The sequence below is a fragment of the Pyxicephalus adspersus genome, chromosome 3 (genome assembly GCF_032062135.1).
Source record: "Pyxicephalus adspersus chromosome 3, UCB_Pads_2.0, whole genome shotgun sequence".
NCBI classification, from domain to species: domain Eukaryota; kingdom Metazoa; phylum Chordata; class Amphibia; order Anura; family Pyxicephalidae; genus Pyxicephalus; species Pyxicephalus adspersus.
In genome coordinates, this window is record NC_092860.1 from 147,763,229 (window position 1) to 147,770,530 (window position 7,302).

The following is a 7,302-nucleotide window of genomic DNA, read 5'->3' on the forward strand; positions in this document are numbered from 1 at the left end:
TCTTTTTCTAATGGTTTAGGAGTTTATACTTGAGTATACGTAATATACCCAAAATATCCAGAACCCAATGGTCTGAAAGTACATGTAGGAAAAATAAACAATGCATTGGAAATCCTAAGCAATAAAAATGAATAAGAAAAATAAAAAGGACCTTGTGATCATCAATCTGTCCTGGTGGATCAATGAATGACCAAGTTTGGATGGTCACTGTATTCTTATATTGAACAAGACAAAGTGGAAGTCTGACTTGTGTATAGGGTTTTAGCTGGACTGATGACAGGACTACAGACACTCCTGTAGAAGTATCTATCCAGCCTTGGACCTTTTCATGCAGAATGGGAATGACCAGAAGTTCCTGGAAGACTCTGATATGATGTCATAAGCCCCCACCCCCTCTATGATGATGTCATTGCAACACATTGCTTATCTTTTACTACAAGGAACAGCCAAAGGATCTTCCTCTATCTTTATATCACAAATCTTACTGAACTATCTGTTAGATCTACAGGGAAAATACTTTTTTTTCTCCATTTGAAATGTCAGCAGCAAATTGGAGAAGATTGCTGTCCGAGCGTGCCTTGTCTATTTAGCGCTCCGTGTTAGCATTAACATTGCATTAAAGCAGAATAATCTGCATTTAAATTTACTTTGTGTCCGGAATGCTAACGGATAAATATAACATTTAAATGTAATTACATTTTTTTCTTTTTTGAAAGTCAGGGAAGGTTAATAATCTGATTTTTTGACTTGCTACGGATTTGCAGGCACAGCGAGGAGAATCACTTAACGCAATCAATGAATGTGACATGAAATTTGTGGGAAACGATATGGAACGTATGACAAAATGAATAAGAATTTTATGTACTGACCTTTTATGCTTCTTCTATTTATAATGACGCCATTAGATTGAGTAGTAGTTGCCACATCCAACTCCCAGAGTTGGTGGTATATGTGCTACATAGAGTAGACTGAGTTGTAATGTGTGTGCAGCTGATTATTATTATTATTATTAAACAACACTGATCACATAATAGCACAGCTATAACACACATATGTCAGATTCTATCTGTGACCCTAGAGGAAAGAATTTAAACCTTACTTTCTAGATGGTTGGTGTCAGTTGGTTAAAGTACATTTTTTAGAACTAAATTATTTGGGCATATAACCAATCATTACCTCTACACTAGTATGTTGGCCATCCCATTCCAAGTCAAAGGCCATTTATTTGGAGTTGGCTCCCCTTTATATTGGCCCTTACTCTTCAAGGAATTGCATTACACAACAATTTAGAGTTTATCTGTGCCAGTTAAAGCAGAGAAGAACAGTTAGTAAGGAGTTTTTAACAAACATTAGCATCTGAAACATTTTATATTTGTTTCAACAGGTTTCAAAGATAAGTTCATGTAATACAATATAACCATCTTCTAATACAAATACTACAAAGTAATACAAAGTAACAAAACCAAAGCATACAACAATAGTTTTTATAAAGGTTGTAGAAATATGCAGAATTTCACTAAATGGAGACATGTTTAAAGAAAACTCCTGACATGTTTCATGGGTTGTCATCTGCTTCTTCAGGGAAAATGTAACAAGCGTGCAGAATTTGTCTTACAACTGATTAGGGCCAGATTGAAAGAAAACATATTATTCAATATCAGGTATAGATGATACAATCAATATATTTTATGTGGTATAAAATTGAAGTATAAAGTAGACCAATGATGAACTTATAAAGTATAGTAGTACGAAAATCAGTCAAATGAAAATGTAAGTCCCAGGATTACAGGCTAAACAATGTATCCAACAAGGAGATAGAAAATCAATACTATGATGAACAAACAGGGTCTGTATTAGGTTTATGTGATGTCAGGCAGTGTCATTGGGCTACAAGACCTGGCTCATGACTGGCATTCCAATTCATCTGAAAGATATTCAGTAAAGTTGAGGTCGGGACACTGTTCAGACCACTGCGGGTCCTCATTGTTAAACTCATCAAGCCATGTCTTTATGGACCAAACTTTAGGCACAATGGCACTGTATAAGGGGACCGTGACCTTTACAGTTGACAGGGGAGGCAGACCCTTTCAATTGTACTAACTTGGTACTGTACCAATTGTTATCATATGTGCAGGTTTCTGGTTCAAGTCCGCACCAGTGTGTATCAGCTTTTACCATCTCTATGCCCTGGTCCAACAGATTAGACATTAGCTACCCCATGTTGTTTGTGACCCACAATTCTTAGTATCTCTAGAAAAAAATTGTGAATCATTGAATTAAATTACAGCAATTTTTCAGACTAGCTATTTTTTACATAAGTATCAAATATGTCTTCTGACAATTCTGATAATGTCATGGTAATACTGCTTGGTATTATTGTGGGTTTACCACTGAATATGAACCAGGTGAAGCAAGAGGACAGCATTGTCTAAGGAGATCAGAAAGAATATTATAGGCAAGCATGGAAAAGCCAAACATTATAAATCCATCTCTTGACAGTGTGATGTTCCTGTGACAACAGTTGCAAATATTGATAAGAGGCTTAAAGTCCATTCTCCTTGGATGTGGCTGAAAGAGGAAATTCAACCTCAGAATTTAGAAAAATAATAGTGAGAATGGTAGACAAAAGCCAAGGACAACATCCTAGCCAATCTCCAAAGTCAAAGATTATTACTGCCTGCTTGCTTCCTGTTTTTTCAGTGATACTAAGATTAATAGAAGAAAATCCAGGAGCACTCCACACGTATTGAATGAGCATTAGAAAGCCAGACTGGAAAATGCTAAAATACATATTGACAAGCTACAATGTTCTTTCAAGTCATCTATGGCAGCTCTGTCCCAGGTGAAAAAAAAAGCTTTCAAAGAAAAGAACACCATACCTACTGTGAGCTATGTAGGTGGCTTAGTTACTTACATTCTAAATAATAAACATTCTTTTTACCAGGATAAACAAGAAAGGCTATTTTTTAGTTTAAACCTAGTGTACAAAATGTGGCCATTGCTGCTAACATTGAAAAAAGTAACCAACAGAAATGCTACCACAATTAATGTGAATGAATACATTCACAATATTTTAGTTTTAAAACATTAATGTAACAGGGGACAAAAATTAAATACCCTTAATATAGGTTAGAGAATTGGTTGAGTTGGTTAAGATGGGGTCACTTGCTTCTAAATGATCACTTGTACAATATTACAGGTCACCAGTAGATGGCAGTGTGTTAATACTTACCGTATATGTTACAAACTCTCAAGAGGCCAGAGTTTGTAACACACTTTACACGGTGATCTACCACCATCTAGTGGCCTGGATATAATCTGGGATTCTTTTTCTAATGGCTGTTTTAGGTTATAAAATCTTGGGTAATAAATGAGTATATAGCGTATTTTTTTGCCTGATTTGCTGGGTCTGACACATATTAACTTATGTGTGGGGAGGAAACAATGAAATCTCAAGGCTATAAAGATATTCTGGAGTAAAACATACTGCCTTTTGTCACAGAAGCATCATCTCAGTCACAGGTCATGGATATTCCAAAAGGTAATGCCAGCAACTAAAAGCACTCAAGAATGGGTAAAAACAATGACTAGACAACACTGGATTATTCTCAAGTGGCTACCTGTGAGCCCTGATTTGAATCCCTTTGAACATCCATGGAAAATGCTGTAATGTATTTCTCATACCCGACATAAGTGGAGCACTGAGCTCAGGAAGTGAAGTATCGGGTGTCACGCGTTCTGGAATTCTCCGTCATCCCGGTGCAGCCTTCTTCTTCTTTCTTCTGGCTACGTCTACCAATCAGGTGACATAACCTGCTGTAAAGGGCAATAAAAAATTGACAATCTCACTGTGCATGCCTGAGTTCGCCATTTCTTTCCCCTTAGTGAAGGAAATTGCCCATTTTGTGCATGTCCGTTATGGAAGCCAAAAGCCTCTGGGGATGCATGACGTAGGTATGCGGGATGGCTGTGCGCTCCCATTCAGTTTTAATTGCCGCAGTAAGGAAAAGTTGCAGTTAAAAAAAGATAATATTTTTGCTTTGCATAAAAGGGTTGTCTAAAGATTAAAATCTTTGAGTTTAGGTCCACTTTAAGGATCATGTGAAGTTTATGATCAATTTTGTTCATTTTCAGACTTTATTTAATGTGCTAAGCTGAGGGTTCACATGGTGAAATAAGTGTACCTCACCCTTTTAAATGAATACTTAGTTCATGTGCGTAATTAAAAATGCTTGTAATTATCCCTTAGATTTGCATGCACATTATCCATTGTCACTGTTAAAGAACCAAGCTTGAACTAAAATGAGATAATGAGCAATAATTACATTGTTACTCTATCACAGTTTACTGATCTTCAAGGTAGAATCATTATTTTTAGTAATTATTTTTCTAGCTTGAGTCTTGTTATGTACCAAATGATTAAATTGTTTAATAATACTGCAAATATAGCTGTCTCATATCTATACTATATTATCTTTCCATAATTTTTTGCATAGCAGAATGTAGATTAAAGTGGGAAGTTCTGCTCTGAAAGATAATCAGATTGTGTTGCATAAAAATTTTGGCATCAGTAGCTGAAGAAAAAAGTGTATAGGCAAAAGAGTACAGGGCTGCTCTCTACTGAGGAACAAATTTTTTCTTCTTCAATATTTGTGGGAATTAGGACACTGCATAGGGCTTACTGCATAGAGCTTTCATAGGTTTAACATTGTATTACACATAAATGTCAGCACATACTAGCATGCAATATAAACCTGGTAAAAAGCTTTAGCAGCTGATGACATTTTAACTTCATGAATAGCTGGATTACAACAAATTCCCATATTCCTAGTTTACCATCTCATCTACTGCCCTGTCCTAAATCACCCTGGGACAGTGCTGACATAAGCAATCATGAAACACTACCAAATGACTCCAACAAAGAATTGCAGCTCACAGCATTACAACATATAATTGACTTTGCTGATGTTGATTATAAATAATCTTAAACCAGTTTTTATTACTGTATGCCCTCACTTAATTTTTGTATAGTTCTAGAGTCTATAGAGGTTTCTTAGGGTACACAATGAGCCACAGCTTCAACTTCCCTTGCATTAAACAATGGGCTACTTGAGTAGGGCCTCCATCATAAATTCCTGGACCCCATACTAGCTAAACTTCCTGGGCCTTCTAGTCCCATGCCTGAAAGATTCATCTTTGCAAAAGTCAGGTTCTTTTGATAAGGGCCAGGTACAAAAATACTCCAAATTGTCCCACCTGATGGCAGCCCTGTCTTTGAGTGAGCCATCAGAGACTATGACCTTTACCAGTCATTCTCAGCCAGGGTTTCGTAGAACATTAAGGTTCCTCCAGACTGGAGGTTCCTTAATCTGTGGCTGACTGACCTGCACTCTGAGGGTGCCTGCTTAATTCTAGATCCAAGGCCATTTGGCAGGGCAAGCTGCATGACATCATTATAATTACCTGTTACAATAATGCTTTGATTGGCACTGTATGGGGTATTTTCCTCACGGACAGCAAATTAATTCGTTTTCGTAAGGGTTCTTAGAGGCCTGAAAATTATTTAAAGGGTTCCTTCGGGGTAAGGTTGAAAAAGTCAGCTCTCGCCCCCACAGATATAAATGGTTGACCAAAGTATAATAGGAGAGCTCCTGAGATTGTATTGGTGCTTAGAGATAAAAGTCAACGCCTTTAATGATTTGGGTTTAGTCCCTGATGCCTCACTCCAAGAGCCCACTGTGTATTGGAGAAGTTAGGAGCTACCAGTGTGGTCTCTAGAATTGTAAGTATATAGTAGACTAAGTCGGAAAAATGTATTGTGAACATACCAAGCTGGATTTGTGTGATGATTTTCTTTGTAATGCTTCTAAGGTCTTCTGGCCTTGACCAAGGAAGGTCTACCACCATACCAGAAAGAGCATGACAAGAATTTATCTGTCTATGGAAGAATGCATATACATATGCATACTGTATGGTACTCCAAAACATCTTTATTAGGCTATTAACACATCATACTTTTGCTTTGTGGCCTTGTGGATCCTAAATGTTTTCTGTGACTTGCAGTTTCTTTACTCTAGGCTCAAATCTACCTTATGGCTTCAGACCGCCCCTGGCTACCACTATGCCGTTTAAGAAAAAAGACACAGGCCAACACATGACAAAGGTTGTAAAACACGTTGGCCATTTGCCTTTTGGCCTGCTTGATCTACTTTGGTCTTCTAGGCCTCCTGGTTTCTTAGTTACAATGTTTCTTCATTGTAGTTACCCGCATGATAAAAAATTGGGAATTCAAATCTGAATGTATACACCTTCCTCATGTTCTCAACCATTGCAATGGCTCTGGCCACAATCGGGTATCCTTCAGACTCTCCGTCTAGGGAATTTTACAACTATCCTGGAGACACAGGTTATAACATATATGTTGTAAATTATTTTAATGTTAATAGATTATTTATCATTTGATAATATGATGTTTTGGTGCAGAAAATATGTGGGAACAGAGGATAATATACAGCATTTAATAGATCAGAACAATAGCTAGGGCTGGGAGGTGCTTTTTTGAAGGACTGGAGAGGTCATCGCAATGGGCTTGAGAAGTTAGGTGAAGGAATCCTGAAGCTAAAAAGACAGAAATTGGACCATTTTCCCAATGCAGAAATTATTTACCGACTCAATGGAGAGATGACAATCTGTTGACAATAAATTCTAAAATGTTGCCTAAGAATGCATTGCTAGCAAAGGTCATATGAAAGTGGAGGACACTCCAGTATATTCCGTCTAGTCATCAGACCTAAATAAATATTGACCCTTGTATGTCTGTACAAAGCTTTACATAGATATTGGGAAATATTACATAGACGAGGTTCACACTGCCCCCAGGCAACTGGAATCACATACCCTTCCTCTGACAGTTGACTGTTCCAGGACCATGCATCACAACATAAAAGAGAAATGAAGCAGGACAGCTGCTCTTGCTCATCATTAATATAATATGAAAAAATGTTCACAAGAGTACAGATATCATCACAAAGACCTTGACCTGTTTTGCACGGGAGTGCTTAATCATAAGGATCCTACATGAAACCTACAATGAGCAAGAGTAGCTGTATGGTCTCTTCTTCCTTTTATGTTGTAATGCAGAAATACTAGTTGATACACCGAGAATCATCCATTTGCAAGTGAATAATTGTCATACAACGGTAATAGGGTTTTATATTACATAAATGATAAAAGACTTCTATTGTGAAACATTATCTTGTGATGATATCATGTGATTGAATATATATATATATATATATATAT